Source organism: Heterocephalus glaber, unplaced genomic scaffold (genome assembly GCF_053883595.1).
Source record: "Heterocephalus glaber isolate CG9 unplaced genomic scaffold, H.glaber_assembly_v1.0 deba00001720, whole genome shotgun sequence".
Classification (NCBI taxonomy): Eukaryota; Metazoa; Chordata; class Mammalia; order Rodentia; family Bathyergidae; genus Heterocephalus; species Heterocephalus glaber.
In genome coordinates, this window is record NW_028258433.1 from 11,979,857 (window position 1) to 12,000,919 (window position 21,063).

Consider the following 21,063-nt stretch of genomic DNA (forward strand, 5'->3'; position numbering starts at 1 on the left):
AGTATGACACATATACAATTCTTTATGAGTTTATAATTCATATTAATTAAACATTACCTCATGAATAGTTGGCTTGTGTATAACTAATTAACATATCTCTCTAAATCTCTAAAAATGTGTGTATTCAAATGGGTCAAAATACACTTGGGAAAATTACCTTATATCAAAATTGGTTTATAGTCAGGCATAAAAAGGATATAAATATAAAGTCCACTTCACTCAGAATTATATTAATGTTAAGGCAGTGTTTTAAGGAAACTTTGCTAGAGAACCATTAAAAACTTAAGAGAAACAATACTTTCCAGAGTAAAATGATGTAGGTCTTGGAAACATGTAGTCAATTCTGAATCTCCTTTTCAGTTCTCATCTCACAAGAGGAAGAGATCAGGGCTTTATATGAGGAGGATTCAGAGGAGGGAGAGCAGAAGAGCAGATCACCTGGAGAATAAACAGGAAGTGCTAAGAGAAATTTACCTTTCCTTCAGAAGCAACCACACAAGTAGAGAGGATAGATTTCTCCCAGTGACTGTGGAGAACAATGGTCCTAAAATGCTGGAGCTGACTGAATGATCACACTGGTGAGTCTGAGAAAAGAAAGCGCCTTTGGGATGTGGCCTGTCACACATTTTCATTTTGAAGTAGGAGGAGCATCCACGAGACCCTGAAAAAGGAATGATCTGAGTTAGATTGGAGGTTTTCAAATCTGCACATTAGCATCATCTGCAGGACTTTCAGGGGTAGCAATCTGTGTCCCTCCTCCAGAAGGGAAATTTAGTTGGTTTAGGGTATGGCCCAAGCATTTTTTTAAATTTTTAAAAAATAACTCTATTATCAAACACACACATATACAAATATTTAAGACCATTCAAAGAAGACCAATGCAAGGGGGAAAAAACTACAATAATATTCAAATACAATAGAACTCAACCAAAACAAGACTGAAAAGCACTTAAACATTTTTCCATATAACTTAAAAAAGCATCTCAAGCACCAACAAGACACCAGAGGATGTGATTTGTTTCAGAAAGATCCCCAAAATCAACACTGAACAAATAATGATGTAGAAAAAAACTCCAGTTAGTTAGCAGACTCCACATAAGCCAAACTTCTCCCTGATTTAAATTTCGATACAGTCATATGACAAGCAATGGAAACACAATCCGAGAAATATGTTATTAGGCCATTTCATCTGTGTGTATCTTAATTACACTTTCAGTTTCTCACACTAGAGAAACTTCAGTATTTACACATATATGTCCTATTTATTTCACTTAAGAGGATGCCCTCAATATGCATCCATTTAACTATAAATGTCTCTAGTTTCTCGTTCTTTATGGCTGAGTAGTACTCCATTTTATTAAAAAACCACATCTTCTTTATCCATTTTCCATTTGATGCGCACTTGGGCTGTTTCCAATTTTTGCTATTATGACCTGTGAAAACATTTTTTTTTTTTTAAAAAAAGGATTTGGCTTAGAGTTGCAAATCTACTGGTAGAGATAGAAATAAAATTGAGTCTATTTAGGTAGAGTAATCATTCCAAGTTTAAGTCAGTGTTGTTGATTGATAAGAAAACTGAGTGGATCAAACCTGGGTTTGTGTTCCTACTCTGTCACTTCCTGAGTGCTGGGACATTTGACAGAGTAATTAATCTTTTTGAGACCACTTCCTCTTTTCAAACAAGTTATCTATAACATGTCTTTTAAAGGCTGATGTGAGAAGAAAGGAAGCTGCTGACTGTAGAATTTCCTCAAATGTTTCTATTCTTCCTTCCTACTCTTTCTATATTGAAGTCTTGAAAACTGGTCATTTTTTGAGTCACTTGTATAGCTACTAGTTTATAGTGTGTACTTTCTTTTTTTGTGGAAAAATAGTTAATGACCAAGTATGTGCTTCTGGACTGACCACATTTCACATTCTGTTTACTGAGTACTCAAGGAGTAGAGATAGTCATCATGTTGATTAATAGAGCCTTGTGACAGATGGTAGCTATGTAAACTTCTAAAACAGTAATTGCCTTCATCCAAAGTGGAAATATGCATAAAAATCCAGATGGACCGCTGAACTTACTTTTCAATGTTCACGTATAACATTCACTTGTGTTCAACATGCAGATGCATACATATCTCTATGACCTGCATATGTATCTTTAAAGAGTCATGGGCAGTCCACTTCTTTTTATTCACGGAACTCAAAATTCACTTTTCTATGTTATGCAGTTCTTTTTGATAGGAAAATAGTAATTTTTCAAACAAGAAAATTCTGTGAGCCTTCATGATAAAAAAAAGAGAGAGATGGGAAGAAAAGGAAGGAAAGAGAGAGGGAGGAAAAGAGGGAAAGGGAAGGAAAGAAAAAGTCCAATAAATTAGAGTAGAAAGAAAAATATAGAGAGGGCTTTAGGTAATTTCTGCTAATGACGTAATTTGCAAAATTAGTTGAAATAAACATTTAATCTGCAGGTTCCCATTTGGGAATGTTTCTATTGACATAGCTTTCTTGGCAAATATTCATTTTCTCTCAATAGCAAGAATTTATCAAATGTAGGTCTAGGAAATAAAGCCAAACACATGTGGCATTAGAGATGCCTTTTCATTGCTATTCAACTTTAATCATCTACAAAATTATATCATGTCTAGTAATAATAATTATTATTATGGTTTTCAAATGTGACCCCTAACATTTTCTTTTTGTTTTCACTCTGTTGGGTTCCAAAACGGCGCAACTAGAGACAAAGATTGATATAAAATTGATTTGCTAAAAGAATTCTTACTGGGAGACACTTCATCATGGGTCTCTTGGATTTGTGTATATTTTATGAGCAGAGATACTGGCTGTTTTTGTTCCTAATTATCTTTTCAAGGTTATTTATAGAGCTGAGCCATGAGAGCTAGAGATACTGTCTCTACTCACAAAAATAGTACATTTGTTTATTGTCCAGTATCATGAAGATAACTTTATTATCTTAAATGTCCCCCAAAGTCCCAGATGGCTCATAAAAGCCTCCTCATCGACCTGTGGCTATTGGGAGGTAGTGGGACTTTCAGGAGGTGAGGCCTAGTGAAAGAAACATAGGTCATTTAAGGGTTTATTGGGTGTCTGGCCCCACTCTATCTCTCATTGCTTCCTGGCCATCTTGAGGCACACAGCTTTTCTCCACTGCATGCTCCACAGGTCAACAGTGAGGGAATCAAGTGAACATGAACTGAAGCCTCTGTGCCAAAATAAACCTTTTTTCCTTTAAGTTTGTTTATCTCAACTGTTATGTTGTCACAGCAACAGAAAGCCGACCAACACTTAACATTTCCTTCCAGGAAAAAAGATCAGGTAAATTTGCTCACTGCCAAGTATAAAAAATTGAGGTTTCCTAACCTCAAGGTTTCTCTCCTGTAACATGACCAACTTTGTATTGAAGTATCACTTAGGTGTCCACATCACCCTCTGTGAAAATGGGCTCGGAAAACCAATGTGAAAATGATGGTACTCTGGCTACTGCTGTTGCCATGTGTTGTTCAAAGCTGTCCTTTGTCTCTGACACAGGAGTTTGATATGTTCTTCCAGCATCTATGAAATGGTAGTAGGGTAATTTATTAGCTTGCAAATAGAATACAATTTCAGGTACTTACAGTTCTTGACAGACTTCTCAGAAAGGATTGAGTGGTAGTAAGGCTGTGATTTATGAAAGAAAGAATGAGGATTTATTGGACCAATTAACAGTATTTGAAGGAAGTCCAGGGGAATCTGTAATGAATATTTGGACCAAGTTGTGTGGTCAACAGGCAAAAAGTGGTCCTCAATTTAATTGTCTTTTAATGAAGATAACTGGAAAATGTGGTTATAAGACAAATCCTGGGAGAAATGTTCAAAGAATGTTGCTAGAATTGTGCCTTGGTTGTTGTTAATTCTCTTTTGCAAAGAAGGCCCACCGTTTTTTGACAACTATTGTGAAGGTGGGCAGTAGAAGTTGCTTTATAGAAGTCACAAAAAAATCCAATTATACTTCATGTGAAAGGAGAAAAATTCACAACCACTAAAAGCAGAGCCTGATGAACTGTTAGAACTTAAGCATAATTATGGTAAATTTTCCCAAAACTTCCAAGAGGACATGGGATTAGAAAATATTGTTGGTTGACAATTTTCCATAAGTCTTTCGTGTTTCTCATGTACTAGGGTCATAGGCATTGGCTGTCTTTGTTCTGAATACCTTTCCAAGGGTAATTGTAGAGTGAAGAGCTTTGGAAAACTGAGATAGAAAAATCCCCCCACAACAATGGGCAAATTTTATCTTCTGTTTTAAAATATTAAGAAGCCCTAAGTGCAGGATATTTCTTCTGTAATACCACTCTGTGCATGGTTGTCACCTGGCCTTTGAGAACAAGGGCTTTGGGAATCAATGCCCAAATGATGATTTTCTGTCTGTTATTGCTATGTGTAGGAAATTGTTTTTTGTCTCTGACCCAGGAGTCTCCTAGCTTCCCATACTGATGAAACTCTCACAGGGTAATAGCTGGGGCAAATCTCCAACACTTCATAGCCTTTTATATTACTCTCTAGAGAAAACTTCAGGATAGTGAGACAAGCAGAATAAGAAGGAGGAGGAATAAAGCAAGACAGAGGTTTATGGTCAACTCTATGCTCATCTTGATCTAATGGGACAGAGGTGGAGTTAAAATTGGACTTCAAAATCTGTCCCATTGGAGGAGAAAGTGAGTCTTTTGGACGTCCTTATCCCCAAGAGTAATTGGCTCTGCCACCTACAGTGATAGGAAGGGAGGGTATCCCATCCAGGCACCACCTAAGAAGGAAGCTCCAAACACACAAGGATACTCCTCTGGAGACAGCTGAATTATAGATCAGCAGCAGCACCTGCAGCTGCCTGTAAATGGGATCCCCAAAACACCAGCTGCATCTGCTACTCTGACGTTAATTAAATGCTTCCCATATGGATAGGAGCATTCTAAGGAAGTGTAGTTCAAGCTAAATTTTCACTGTGAAAAGGAGCAATTCTAGATTAGTATAATGGCCTGAGACAAGGTCAAATTAAGTGAGAAATGATCACCTAGTTCTCCGAAAGCTGGCCAGCACTTCACATAGGGTAAAACTGGGGAAAAGGAAAATCTAGAAAATTTTGAAGATTTGTTTCTTGCTTATGTTTTTTCCTTTTTCTCTCTCTCTCTAAAACTTTGTCCTTGAAAACCACCAAAGAGAAAATTTCTCCAGACATTTTGAAGATCAAGAAATAACTTTTAAAAAGATTTTAAAACTACATCAAAAACTAATAAATTGCTAAAAACAACTATAATCTGCAGTGCAGTTTGGTTGTATTAGAAAGACATTTTAAAAAAATAAAAATAAAAACAAAATAAGAAACAGAAAGAAAGAAATAGGAAGTTCAAGAGATAGTTTTTTAAATAGCTTCAGAGCTATTCTGGGATAGCTCGCTCTCCTCTAAATTATAAATCACCCCCCTCCAGATAAAATAGTATTACTGGATTATAGCAGCTCCCCCTACCCAACATTACATGTCTTTGTCCGAATAACACTACTTCAGATCACACTGGTATCTCCTAACACAACTTCACCAATTCCACAGATAAAAGTGCAATGTCAGTTGCAAATGGCTCCACTATGGGCACCCTCCTAGCTGTTCACTTGATAATGCTGCAAGAGGCGGAGGTCTTTTGAGTCACCCTTAGGATCTTTGTTTCTATTGGTCCAGCAAAATACAATCTGAAAAAGACTAGCTATGGTAGTAGAAATAGCAAAGAATGTGAACAGTTAGAAAAATATTTTTTAAAAAACTCTTCTTGTAAATCTTGTAAATCATTCCTTAGATTGAATGGATATAGTTTAAGAAAGTTCAGATACATCTTTTTATTGACATGTTTGCCTTAATAAGACTAAACTGAGTTTGCAGGATATTTGGGGATGTTTTGAGCAACAATAAAACCATGTCTATTTATTGTCCCAACTTCTCACGAAATCTACTTTTAGCATTTTTATATTAGTCTGCCCTCCGTTATCCTATTCTTCTTGTATTTCAGGGAGATACGAAAGATAGTGATAGCTTAGGTAATGTTCCTGGTTATTTACTTATTTATTTATTTATTCCAGCATTGCAGATTGTACCTAGGGTGTTGTGCATTCTGAGCAAAATTCTACTGCTGAGCTGTACTCCCAAAGCCTCCTGATAACTTTTGAATGGATGAAGGTACATTTTCAGAAATATCAACATATATTAATATATGGAGATAAATATTGTTTTACTATTCTCTCATTGCTGAGACAAAGTTAGAGGGGGAAAAGTTTATTTAGCTCACAGTTTGTAGAGGTTTCAGTCCATCTTCTGGTGGCTCCAAGGCAAGGTGACATGGCAGATAGGCATTGCATAAGAGAAACAGTTCATGGTGGGCAGAAGATAGCTAAGCAAGCAAGAGATAAAACAAGCTTCTTTCTGTCCCTTATATAATATGCAGGCTACCAGGATTAGGGCAGTGCTAAACCAATCTGTGGACTGATTTCATAATCACCCATCATTAATCTTAGCACCCTTAATCCTAGCATTGCACTGTGAATCAGTCACACACTCTAGATTCAGACACCTCTGAAAGTGCCCCACCTATGACTGTATGAGGCTTTGGGGGGACGTCTAGACATAAGCCATCACAAATATGTTATAAATAAAGGATTCAGAATTGAAGTGGTTATGCAAAATAGGCAAGTCATGTTGCATTTTTTAAAAGGACCAAAATATTTGCCTGTTCTATTTGGATCAAGGGTATATTTGAGTATTTTATTGGGTGCACAATATTTTAAGAGTTATGAAAAGTGTTTGTCATAAAATAGCTTGACAGTTTTGTCCTCCAGTGGGCTATTTTTGCTCATTTGTGTTATTGCCCAGACCCTGAGAGCTATTTTGATTTACAATCTTTAAATTTTCTCTATAATGTCAGAATCAAGTGAACAGAGACCTTAATCAATTATTTCATATATGTGATACCTGCATATCCTAGATGCTCTATGACAGATACAGTGGCAGTTGACCTCAGGAATAAGAATGTGATTTTTAAATAGAAATAATTATTCTGGAAAAATAACTCATGTAATTTATGAGATGTGATCAAGTATAGTAAATATTTTAAAACTTTAAATTTTTTTTTTTGGTACTGGGGATTGAACTCAGGTCCTTATGATTAATCTCTTCAGAATATTCCCCTTGCTTCATACACAGTTATCCAACCATTATGGCCTCTTTTTGAAGCAGTTCTAGAAGTCCTTTTTACATGAATGTCTTTAGTTGTGCTGGTGTGGCTGCCTCACTCTCCTGAACTGATTTAAAAGGTTTACCTTTCATGGTTATTTTGACTTTGGGGAAAAATCAGAAGTCACATGGTGCCAAATCTGATGAATAAAATGGATGAGGACACACTGCAATGTATTTATTAGCCTGCCTTTCTGTTGGATGGCACCTGGCTGCAGCATCCACCACATTTTTAAAAATCACAACTTATATAGTTATTCACAAAAGAAAACTTCCAGAACTGCTTCAGAAAGTGGCAAGAATGATGGGATAAGTGTGTTAGAAGCAAGGGGATTTTTTAGGGGGATTAATGGCAATGTCTTTTATTGTAATAATTTTTTCAATTTAAGCATTCACTGTACATTTTCATAATCCCTTGTAAATTCTTCAGGAAGTATTATAACATGTTTTAACTTTGAAATATTACCTATAAGTGGGAAAATATAACGAATGGTTTTTGTCTTAACAAATATGCATGAGATAAAAATTTCATGAAAACCCTTCAGTCATGAGAAAGAACACTGATACCCATAAAACTAAGCACTTATGTCCCTACAAATTTCATTCTTTCCTTGCCTCACTTCTTATGTATAATTACTTTGTTGAATTTTGTGATAATATAACATTGTTATATTTCTTTGCAGTTTTACCATCTATATATAGAATTCATAAAACAGTAGTTTTATTTTGCATGTTTCCAGACCTCAAATGAGTGAAATCCTACTGCATGTGTGCTTTTGTGTTTTGCTTTTTTTAGCTTTGTATTATGTTTGTAGAACTCATCCATGCTAATGTTTGCAGCTGAATTTACTTGTTTAAATTATATTCATTTTATGAAAACACTATAATTTATATATCATATTTTGATAAACACATGAGTGTTTTCACTTTGGAAATAATGTTATAGGTACTCTAATGTATATTCGCATAAAATTTTTTGGGTATATTCTTAGAATATTTGTTAGATCAGAGGATGACTCTTTAAGCTTATTAATTTCAATCCATCTACCAATACAGTTGTACCAGTTCACATTTTCATCAACAGTGAGTGAGAATTATTTTCCTACATCTTCACTAGTGAGGGGTTTTTTCACTACTTTTTCCAGTTTTGAAAATAAGGAGAATATTAATTGTATACTACCTTTAGAATTTTTTAAATAAAAAAGTATATATAAACATAAACATAGAGAAATTGAAATTTAGCCAGATGTGGTGGTGCATGGCTATAATTCTAGTACACAGGGAGGCTGAGGCAGGATTATAAATTTGAGCCCAGCCTGGTCAACATAGCAACTTATTAAGACCCTGTCTTGAAATAAAAATAAACAAAAAAAATTAAAAAGGACTGGTGATGTATCTTAGTGTGAAGGACCTGGGTTAAATTTTCAGTAACACACACACACACCACAAAAAAGAGAAAAGAGAACAGGAACTGAATTAAAACTAACCAGCACTCCAGGAACCCTCTCTTGTCCATTTTCCCAAACACTACCCAGCCTTTCCTTTCTTCTTGAGGGTAATTATAACCTGGACTTCACACACACACACACACACACACACACACACAGAATCTCTGGCTTTAGTCACTCAAAATATATTTATTAGATGCTTCCGAATTGTTGCATATAATATTTGTTTGCCTCATTTTACTCTATAATATTCCATTATTTGAGTAAGCCTCTGTATATCCATACTGCTTTGGACAGCTTCTTTAAATGTTTGGATGAATTCACACATGAAGCCAAAAACAACTAGAATTTTCTTTGTAGGAAATTATAAACTGTAGATTCCATTTCCTTAATAGTATAGATTTATACAAATCTTATATTAATTCTTCCATTCAGTTTGGCAAGCTATGTTTTGTAGGATATTTACATTTTATCTAATTTGTTGTTAATGTTTGAGATATATTTTAATAAACCTTATCTGGAATTTATCACTTTTATTATTTATGTTAAATGACAAACTATGTTGATCTTCTCTATTCTATTCCTATATTTTTCCTTCTAGTTTCCTTACTTTTAACTTTTGTTCTCTAATTTCCTTATTTTGTATGCTTAGGTATTGGTTATCAAACTTTATTTTTTTCTAATATATGCATTTCAGATTATAAATTTCCTTCTAAGCACAGCAATAATTACATCCCAGAGGAGTTCATAAGTATTATTCATTATAATTCAGTTTAAAAACAATTTTTTTAGTTTCTATTGTTCCTTAACCCATGGGTTAGAAATGTGTGTCCTAATTTCAAAACAGATAGGAATATCTCAGTTGGCTTCTTATTATCAGTTACCATCTAAACTGCACTGCTGTTGGAGAACAGAGGGCACAATCTGCATTGTGAAGCTCTTTTAAATTTAATGTGACTAACGTAAAACCCTGTCATGCATATGCTGAAAAGAATGTTTACTTGGAAATTGTGAAGCACTGTATTATGTATGTCCATTTGGTCAAGATTAATTGGGTTATTCACATTTATATTCTTACTTAAATTTTGTCAAGAACTGTGTATTATTAAGATAGCTGCATTAAATTATCTTACATGACATTACATTTATCTACTTATTCTTTTCATTTATACATTTTTTTCTCTGCATATTTGAGGGTATGTATTAGGTGTATACCTATCTAGAATAGTTATGTCTATCTGGTGAATTGATCATTATAAAATATCTTTTTTTCTGGGAATGACTTCCCCATAAAGACTACTTTATTTGGTATGAATACACTTGCTTTTTTCAGTTAGTGTTTCCATAGTGTATATTTTTACCATCAAGCTTTCTGTATTCTTGTATTGTAAATGGCAGATTGGGCTTTGTTTTTTAATCTGTAAAACTATATCTGTCTTTTAGTAGGAGTCTTTAGTCAATTTAAATTTAAGGTCATTACACATCTATTTTTGCTTAAAGATAGCTTCTTGTTATCATTGAATTTACTATTCTTACCCTTCTCTGTACATTTGCAGTTGATAATGTGCTTCACACTTCTTTTGATTTGAGGTGAGGCTTGTATGATGACAGTTGTCAGAAAAAATGTGGTAAAAACTAAAGCCTAGAATGAGCAAATAGTGTGGTTTGGGAAAATTCTGTCTCAGAATATTTAAATTACTTTTTAAAGGATCCATAAAACATTGTCAATAATTTTGGAAGCTCTATGGAGAAGTACTGAAAAAACATGACCACAAACAATTTTAATTTTTCAAATGAAGAAAGTAGGTTATTTTACTCTTGACAGCAATCTTGGGGAAAATTCTAAAATTAATGTCTTAGAACGAATGGTTTGCAAGGCCATCTTCAAAAGGAGAAATGATTACCAAGGCAGAATGTGTTAATTTAAAATATCAAATAAAACTAACTACATTTTCTTTTTTTTTGAAAGGATCACTAGACCAGCAGAATGGAAAGTTGTAAATATAATGATTTTAGAATTCAACAAGCCATTTGACATAATATCCATTGGACATGCTGGAGAAATTTGGGCTGGAAGACATTAAAATTGGGTTCATTAAAAGTTAGTCACTGGTTCTTAAATACACTGATTCATTACCTTGGCTGCCATGTGGTTTACCATTTCAAGCAACAACTTGGATAAATATACTGAACAACAGAACAGGGTTCAAAAGGATTTCTCAGATCACACATTATTTAAGATGGTCAGGAACTTGAATCATTTATAAAACTGGGGAGATTGGGCTTACTACTAGTATGTGTGAAAGGGTTTTTAAATTCCTTAGATCCAAATTGAGAATAAATTCAATTCAATATGAGGCAGTGGTCTCATACAGTTACCAGAAGGTGCATTGGCTATTCTCATAAAAGCAGTATACATCAAATATAGGGAATGGCACCAAGCAGACATACTTAGAATATCAGGTTTGTCATCCCCCCATTCCCCCCAGTAATCTCATAATAACCACTGAAACGTGATTTGTCATCAGAAATTCTAGAAGTCAGATTCTCATAAAACAATGGAAAACTTCAAAGGCCAGAGAAATTCCAAGGAATTTAACTTGTCAATTTCCTTGATGAAGGATATGGTTTGTGTATTTGGATACCATTATCCAAGACTGGCTGTTGATATGCTTAAGAAATATCAAATTTTATCTAGGCCTCTGCACTCCTCCTAGTGAAATCCACAGAAAGTTGCCTTCCTGACCAAAAGTAGCGGAAAGGACAAGAACCATAAAAGTTCTTCACCCATAGTGCACTTGAACTTTAGGAAGCCTGGTTTATCAGTTAAGCACTATTGATACTTATTTATGTAGTGCAAGAGTATGGTTATATGTTTATTCTTTTAGTAAGTTTTTTTTTTGTTTTTTTTGACCAGGGATCGAACTCAGGTCCTTGCGCTTGCGAGGCAGGCAGTGGACCCACTGAGCTAAATCCTCAGCCTTTAGTAAGTTTTTCTTTGCGGATTTTCTCCTCAAAGCAATTACTCTGAAAATGAAATCCATAAATCATTTGGTCTTCAAACGTCATTAAAAAAAGGAATCTGAGGTCAAATAAGTTGGTACATTGAGTTAACAGTATTTATTTTTCATTTGTAAACTGAAGTTTTATTTATTATCAAGTAGTAAAAGAACACAATTTTTAAAATCAGGTGCTATTACAGATTCAAATAAAAATAAAGATACGATATCCCATCTTTCTTCACTCCTAATACCCTTTGTATGATACCTGATTTATTTTATTTTATGCTCTCTGGAAGCTTCTAAGAACTTATGTTTGTGCCTTCAATGATTAAACTTCATATGTTGTTCTGTTTGTTTTTGTCTTTACAACTAAACACACTAGACGATCTGAATTCCTTTTACTATTTCTTCTGCTATTTTACCATATTCAATTGATGATATGCTCACATACTATTTCTTGATCCTTTAGTTTTAGACATATTTCAGTGCTCTCTATGAAACATGATATCATATGCACTGCCAGTTGTACTCCATTCTCTACTCACAGCCACACATCTCTCCCAGTACATTAATATTATTTGGATTTGAATGAATATATTTAGTTTATCTTTTTAGGATTCACTCAGCTGAGTCACAAACATGCTCTTTCTCTTAGTTTGGAACTTGAGGTTCCCCAAAACCCTCTGTGTTAAAGGCTTGGACTCCAGTTCATGGCACTGTAGGACTTGCTGGAAACTTTAAGAAGTGGGGCCTAGTGGGAGGTCTTCTTGTGATTGGGTGCATGCTCTTGAGGGGGATAATGGAACTCCAGCCCTTTCTTCTTCATCTGCTACTCATGCAATTTATGTTTCAGAGAATGTGACCTGACAAAATGTTTTCTATGTGCACTGAGTATGTTGGCAAAAGGTAGAGTGCTATAAGGGCAGAAAATCTCAGAATTTGATATCAGTACTTTATTTCAAATTATGGTTCTGTCACTTGCTTTATTATATGACTTGGGAAAGTTAATCTGACTCTTCTTTGTAAAATGGGCATAATAACACCCATTTTTTATTTTGATGAGAGAGAGAGAAGAGATATGAAGCATGAAAAGGTTCCAGTGTGTCTTAGTGGATCATTAGTAAATATTTATAAAATAAATGAATGATTAGATCAATAAGTTAATAACCAAATAAAAGATTTTTAACTAAAGCAATGTAAAGGCTCAGTTCAGTCAAATTAGGGTTGACTCATCTATTTTGAACTTCTAATAACTTGAAGAAGTGTTTGAGTAATCTGTTGGTGAATCATAGTAACTAGAATATTTTAATGGTATGAATGCTTTTAACATAGTCCTTTCCCAAGAAACCATTTCACTATTCTTGCCAAATTTATATCTAAGCTTGAATCTTTAAGTAAAGTATGAGTATGAACTGCTCTCTACATGATCAGAGGCAGATATGTCTAAACTGATCCACAAATATCAGGAGATAGGAACTTCTTGTGTGTTTTTGTGTTGCACTGTTAGCAAATGTCCTCAGCTACATGGTGTATACATGTAGGCGCTGCTTCTTCAAATTTGAGCCCTGTTATATAATTATTTCAATAGTTTGGGTTTATTTTATTAAACAGTTATAAATTTTCTCCCACCAAGAGATGGCTTTAGAGAAATTCACTCTGAACTCCAAATACAAAGTTATCCCATTATATGTCTTTCTAAAAATTATCAAAATGGAAGCAGAACATTTAGTATAACTCTCACAAAATTGTTAGCTCTTTTTATCAGATTGTTATCTCTGGGTAATTACCAATTGTTTTGGTGAGAAATACATCTTAAATTATTTCAAAAGTCTTCAAATGACCAAATTAGAAATTATGGCCCAATAGCAACACATTGTGTTATAGGAAAGTTTTATATCTTACAAACTGTCACCAACACAATAGGCATGGTTGAAAACCTTCAATTACATTTTATTCCAGATAGAACAAAAGTGTGTGTACTTCTTGACTTTCAAGAGGTTGGTTCAACAATTCCACTTTCATGCATATGACCCATGTAGTTACTTAGATCATTAGATCTCCTGGCTTTCTCTGGAAGAATTCACATTAATTTACTTACCAGTAATCTTTCTTTAGCTTTTTTTTAATCTTACTGTATTCATAACATAGAATTTCCTTTGATGGAGGAAAGGAAGTAAAGCGATAACAGGTGTTCAATAAGAAACTGTTACGCTGTACCACAATTATTCTGGCCTACTCCACAAATCTTTGAGGCATGCTACGGAAAAGCTCAAAGAAAAGTCTAACATTAAAAGTTACACATTTTTTGGTGTGTTTACAAGATAGATCCCTTCACATTCTATGGTTCCAAACAGAAAAAAAATGAGGTTTTCCTTTTTAAAACTATTTCAGAATAATCCATATTACTTCATAGGAAGTAAATTAGTAATAGTAGAATATCTACAGCATCCAATACAAAGGAGATCTGTTTTCTCATGGATTTGACTCTGACCGTGTCTCTATAATGGAATAAAATGATACAGTTATCTAATAAATTAAAAGTTAGAAGAATTGGATTTATGAAAAGGAAAAAGTGAGAGGGACTTCACAGACTTTAAGAACATAGGAAAGTGATTTTTCAAGGCAAGCTATCTGATACTGTAAAATGAATATTTCACTGGAAAATCAGGCAGGTTTGGAACAATTTTCAAAGCTCCAAGGCCACAGTCAATTGGATGCATTAGACTATTCTTTGGTATCCATTTGGAGACTTCAAGCTCGGAATGGGCTGCCTGGCTCATCCTTCAAAGCACCTTTTCATCAAGTGAAAAACTGATCTGGGCTTATATCAAAGCAAAGAGGCTGGAATGATCTCTGTGAGAAACCATGGTTTGTAGGCTCTTTCATCAGAGGACTACAAATATTTTTTATACATTTTTTTAAAAATTATTTCCCCAAGTTCTTGGGTTCAAAATAACCATATAACTAATGGCACATGCTTGATATAATATGACTATAATAAAGTGAATATGTGATAAATCAAATATAAAATTATATTATCTGAAAGACTAGAATCAGCCTTTGTTTTATGATAAACTTGTTTCCATTTCCCTCTACTTAACTTCCCTCTACTTCTGTATTGGTAAGCATTTTTATTACTGGGACCAAATACCCAACATCTGCAACTTAAAGGAGGAGAGGTTTAATTTGGCTCATAGTTTCAGGGAATTAGTTCATGGTTGGCTGGTTCCAAAGCATAAACATCATCGAAGAATAGCATGGCAGAGGAAAGCTGTTCATGACATGGTGGCCAGAAAGCAGAAAGATAAGAGAAGAGCTAGAGAAGAGAATATACCCTTCCAAGTCATGAAGCCTACTGATCTGCCCCTTCTGATCAGGCCTCACCTCAAAAGCTAAGACTTTTAGGAGACATTATGGATAAAAACCATAACATACCTCACCCGAGCCACATTTTCACTATGGAAAATGTCCATCTCATTATACAAAATGCATTTTGTGCATCTCTAAGAGTTCCTAAATTCTTAATAGTTCCAGCATTACTGAAAGTCTAAGTCCAAAATCTCCTGTACAAATCAAGGCTGTGAGCCCCTTGAAAATCACAAAAATGTTAAATGTTTCTAGCATACAATGATACAGAGTAAAAAAACTTCTATTCTAAAAGGGAAAAAAAAGCAGAGAGAAAGAAGAGCAAAGCAAGACCAAAACCTAACAGGACAAACATTACATTCTATACCTCCATGTCCAGTATCTGGGGCAAACAGTGATGAGAAATAAGCTCCAAAAGTATTGGGCAGTCCCACCTTTATGGTAGTTCTGGTTGTCGCCCACATAGCCTCTCTCTTGAGCTGGTTCTGCTCATTCTCCAAGATTTTCCTCAGCAGACATTCCACATTCTTGGCATTTTTGACTTCCCAGGGTCTCCACTGCACCTTTGTTGTTGCTATCATAACTACGCATACCACACTCTCAGACATAACTACATATATCACACTTACCTAGCTTCCCAGGCCATCCTGTGAAATCTGTGTGGAAGCCTCATGACTCTACAACTCTTTCACTCTGCAAATCTGAAAAACAAGTGTCATCATCATTTTGGTGATGTCAAAATCAGCTACCAGCTCTAGCAGTAGTCTAGCCTCCTTGAACCATGGCTCCACAAGCTTCTGAAAACCTTGATGACCGAGCACCATGAAATGAATCCTGGAAAACCAATACCCTAGGTGGCCCTTCCAGCAGGGGCCCAATGCCTCTCTTCTCAAATAAAAAGCTTATACTTTGGCACCTTTGAACCTGTGATGGATGGGGTCTTGCTGGTTCCTGAGATACCTTCAAGTCATCTTCCCTGTTGCAAAATACTTGGCTTGTTTTTAATGCTAATCCACACTCTTCTTTCTTTTTAGTGCAGCCACACTCTTCTTCACCTCAACTTTACAAGCATTTCCTTTCAGACCAAGCTATATGTCATTTGGCTGTGATTTTTTGCTCGTGATTGTCACTATAAACTGTGAACCAGTTCCAAAGGCTTCAAAGCAACATGGTCAGTCACAGTACAGCAACTACCCCACTACTGGCACCACTTTTCTGTATTAGTCAGCTTTCCCATTGCTGGGGCAAAATACATAAAACTTGCAACTTACAGAAGGAGAGGTTTAGTTTGGCTCACAGTTTCAGTGGATTCAGTCCAAGGTAGGCTGGCTCCAAGGCAGAAATGCCATGGAAGAATGGAATACGAGAGGGAAGCTATCCATCATTTGGTGGCCTAGAAGCAGAAAGAGAAGAGAAGAGCCAGAAGTGAGAATAAAGCCTTCCAATTCATGCCCTCAGTGACATGCTGCATCTGACTAGGTCTCACCTTTGAACATGAGATTTTGGGGGGCATTTTAGATCTAAAAAATAACCACTTCCATGACAATGTTATGGTTCAGACCTAAAATATCCCTCCAAATACTAATGTGTGTGGAGGATGATTGGATCGTGGGGGAGCTGTACTCATCAGTGGACTAATCCACTGAAGAATCCACAGTTAAATGTGCTGTTAGGAATTGGGGCCTATTTGGAAGAGGCAGGGCACTGGAGACATGACCTAGAAAAATATACTTCCCTTGCCACCTTCTCCCCTCTCGCCCCCACCTCCTTTCCAACCATCAGCATTCCTCTGTCCAGGCCCTTTCACTATGACCTTCCTGCCTTGGAGCCAGCTAACTGTGGACTGAAAACATGAACCAAAATAATGTCTCATCTTTTAAGGGTGGGCATCGGGTATTTTGATCCAGTGATGAGAAAGTAGCTAAGATATTAAATCTTTATAAAAGTAAAAAAAGTACTAGTGTGTATATTCAATGTTGGGGAAAGCTGCATAAAATATAAACATGAAATCTCTCTTAGAAACAATCTAAGTGTCCATAGACTGATAAATGAGTGAAGAAAATATGACGTACATATAATGGAATAATATATAGTGATAAAAAGAATTGAATCCTGTCATTTTTGACAGCATGGATGAAACCAGATAGCTTTATGTTTAGTGAAATAAACCAGGCTCAAAAACAAGTACTACATGATCGTACTCTTGTAGAATCTGAAAAGGTTGATTTCAAAGAGATTGAGAAGCAAATGGTTATTATAAGAAGCAGGAGAGAGTAGGAGGTAGGAAGGGATGGGCACAGGTTGATTGGTGATAATAAGCTATATTAGATAAAAGTAAGACTTTCTGTTGTGCTATGGCTATGGATAACAATAAGGTACTGATTATTTCAAAAAACTTGAAGAGGGCCGGGAATTCAGCTCAGTGGTTCTGCTGCCTAACCCACAAGTGCAAGGACCTGAGTTCGATCCCCAATACAAAAAAAAAAAAAACTGGAAGAAAGGATTCTGAATATTTCCTCCACAAATAATAAATATTTGAGAATATATATCTGTTTAACCTGAACACATGCCCCTAGTGACCTACACTTCTCACCAGGCCCACCTTCAAACATAAGATTTTCGAGGGCATTTCAGATCTAAACCACAACTTCTATGAATGTAAGTGTTATGGTTTAAATCTAAAATGTTCTCCAAAATTCTAATATTCATGGTACTCCATGAAAAAAATCTTTCTTGTAAAGAAATTTATTATTTATTTATTTATTTATTTATTTATTATTGTACTGGGGATTTAACCCAGGACCTTCACACTGAGATATATTCTAGCAGGTTTTTTGTCTGCTTGCTTGTTTTTGAGAAAGGGTCTTATCAACTCACTAAATTGCCCAGTTGGGCTCAAACTTAGATCCTCCTGTCTCAATCCCCTGGGAACTCTCTGAATTAGATGTAAGTATCTGTGGTGGATTGACTAATGGTCAACTTGTAATGCCCTGCTTTACTGAATCGGCGTGGTCTGGGTGTGGAGGATCCACAACTATCATCTCATCTGCAGTTTCTTTTGCCATACAGGGTCACATTTAAAGGCTCCAAGAGATAGACATCCATGTCCCGGAGAGACTGTTTTTCTGCCTCCTCTAGCCTCCTTCAACACCTCCAGGTACTATACAGGCTTCCATATCTTGTGGAGAGACAGCAAGTCACTGCCACTGAGCCACTCACCTTTTACCTGAGGCTAATCAAGAGAGAACACACTCTCTGAACTCGATTTGTTGCCTCTAGAAATACAGTACTACTTCTCCAGTTCACTGTGAAGCTCCTTGTATATGTTCTCTCAGTGAGGAAATTAAGTTTTGAACTATTTTTGTCTTCCATTCACATTCTTATATTTCTTTGCAATAAATCTCATAATTCTGCACACAACTCTAATTTGAGCTTACTGATCTATATAATGGGCCCAATAGCTTGACTGAGTGTAGAAAATTATATTTAGGCTGGATCTTAAAAAAGAAGACTGAAAAGTATTTTTTTCTGAAAAACCGCATAATTAAGGCCACATAAATGTTGAGAACTGTACGAGTTGCTTCATGCAAATGTTTTCATTTATTCCTCATAACAACCCTGGAATGTAAGTGCCATTCTGCTGCTAAGAAAAACAAGGATGAGAGAGGCCATGTTACAACTAATAAATTTTAGCACTAAGACATAAATCTTGGCTGCAAAGCCCTGCCCATCGTCAGCTAGAAGAGAATGGCAAAAATGAGAAATCATTACTCCAGGAAGAGAGCACAGTTTGTACAAAGACATGTAACTAATCAGATTCATTTTACTTTTAGCTGAGGAGGAAAACAAAAAAGATGAGAGAGCTGAGCTTGACAAATGAAGAAGTGATAGAAACTGAGAAACAAGCAGTGCCTATAAATCTAGATGAAGCCTGTGGATATGTCTTAGAGGATTTTAAATAAATACAGGACTCAGAAAGCCCAAGTGTAAGATTTCTTGCAAAACTTGTAAAGATCCCCAAATTCTAGCCAGACAAGAAATTTTACAGGTCCAAATCATCACTCCCCCCCGCCATTCTTTGCATAAACTGGAGTATCTGGAGTTTGGGAAGGGGCCTCATCTCCTTCTTGCCTGCTTTAGATACTGAAAGTAAATCTAAGGTTTTATAATTTGGTCAAAAAGAAGGATAATAATGTGGAAAATCCTTCCTTGTTCCTTGTCATAATTTTACAAAAGGGCATTGACTAAGCTTTCTCTAGAGAAATATGTGTATTTTTAAATACATATATAGTGTGTATGTGTATTAGTATATATATGACAAATTTTATACTAAGGAATTTGCTTGTGAAATTATGGAAGACGGCAAGTTCAGTATCTGTGGGGTGAGCCCACAGGCTGGAGACACATGAAGAATCTTAGCTGTATTTCAAGTGCACAGGCAGACTATTGCTGGAGTCCCTTTTTTTTCGGGGAGATCGGTCTTTTGGTCTACTGGGGCCTTGAGCTCATTGGATGAGGGCCAGCTCATGTGATGGGGAACAATCTGCTTTAGGCAAAGTCTGCCAATTTAAATGTAAATCTCAACCAAATCACCCTCACAGAAGTATTCTGAATAATGCTTGACCATATTCAGTGGTCAGCCATGCTGACACATAAAATCAGTCACCACAAGTAAGGTAGCAATTATTCCTGCTTTACTAACTTCAAGGCCCCATATTTGGTTTTTTAGTTGTTTGGTAAAGTGGGTGGAGCTCACAGAATCCAATTAAAATTCTTGAAATTTCTTGTAGAAGAGAAACAATTGTGTCCTTTTTATAATTGGCTAATTTAGAACATCAGAGAATTCTATACCCCTAGGGTAGCATTAGGAAAAGCTCTGGAGCCTGTATGATTCATTTTTTATTTAGCCATAGTTATTGATCCTGCTAGCCAGTAGATGTGCTACATGAGAAAAAGCTGAAAAAAAGTAATGACTCCTGAGGCCAGAGACCAATGTAGACAAAAAAATTTAGTTTCTTGAATACATTTGAATAGTTCCCTCTTATGTTTTCTACATATACTGTATATAGACAAAAATCATCTAAAATTTTCCAAAATTTCCATAAATAAATATTCATGTGCATGCAAATATATACATGTATGTCTCACCTGGGAATATTTCTGCATTTAAATAAATAAATACTTAAATATGTGCATTAAAATATTCCTTTATTAAATGTAAAAAGCTAGTCTCATACATGATGCTAAAAATTCCTGAAGCATTCTCACTGAGGTCAGAAGAAAACAAGGATGTCCACTATGTCTCAACACTGTTTCTTTATTTTTTAGAAAAGGGGAAAATAACATGAAAACAAGAGAAAAAAATTGAGATAAAATTTTTAATTTTTATTTTTAATTAACAAATGAAAATTCATGTTTATTTTGTACAATGTCATGTTTTAATCTATGCGCATTTTTTGGATAGGCTAACTCAAGCTATGTAGCATGCATTACCTTCATACTTAAGTTTTTTGTGGTACGAACACTTAAAATCTACTCTCTTGTCAATTTTAAAGTGTATAACATATTGTTACTAATTATAATTATTGTGATGTACAACAGATCTCTTGAATTATTTCCTTCTACCCAAATAAAATTTTTTTGACTGACAAAAAATAAAAATATTTAAAAACAAATATGAACTTATTTTTTACATTATAAGATGATAGAACTGAAAAGACCTCAAGCAACTGGGAAATTATTACAAACAGGAAGAAGTTTTCATAGGATGATTGAATTCCAAATGAATGTGTAAGATCATGAGCTGTACTATATAAGAACAACTACTAACTATGAAAAAGAAAAGAAAAGAAAAGAATCTATCCATAACACCAACCATAATCAAACAAAAATTACTAGGAATAAGCATAAGTTGTGAGTTAGATCCACAAGAAAAAAATTTAAATATTTCAAAGATTTGAATATAAGAGAAAATGTAATCATTCTTAGA

General features: G+C 35.1%; 1 long non-coding RNA gene across 1 annotated transcript; it reads left to right on the forward strand.

Annotated features, from left to right (window-relative positions):
* Window positions 1-366: 366 nt before the first annotated feature.
* On the forward strand, window positions 367-18,774 carry LOC110348987 (uncharacterized). The gene is made up of 3 exons (XR_002394636.2): window positions 367-578; window positions 6,112-6,208; window positions 18,144-18,774. It is a non-coding gene; the product is annotated as an uncharacterized LOC110348987 (long non-coding RNA).
* Window positions 18,775-21,063: the final 2,289 nt, after the last annotated feature.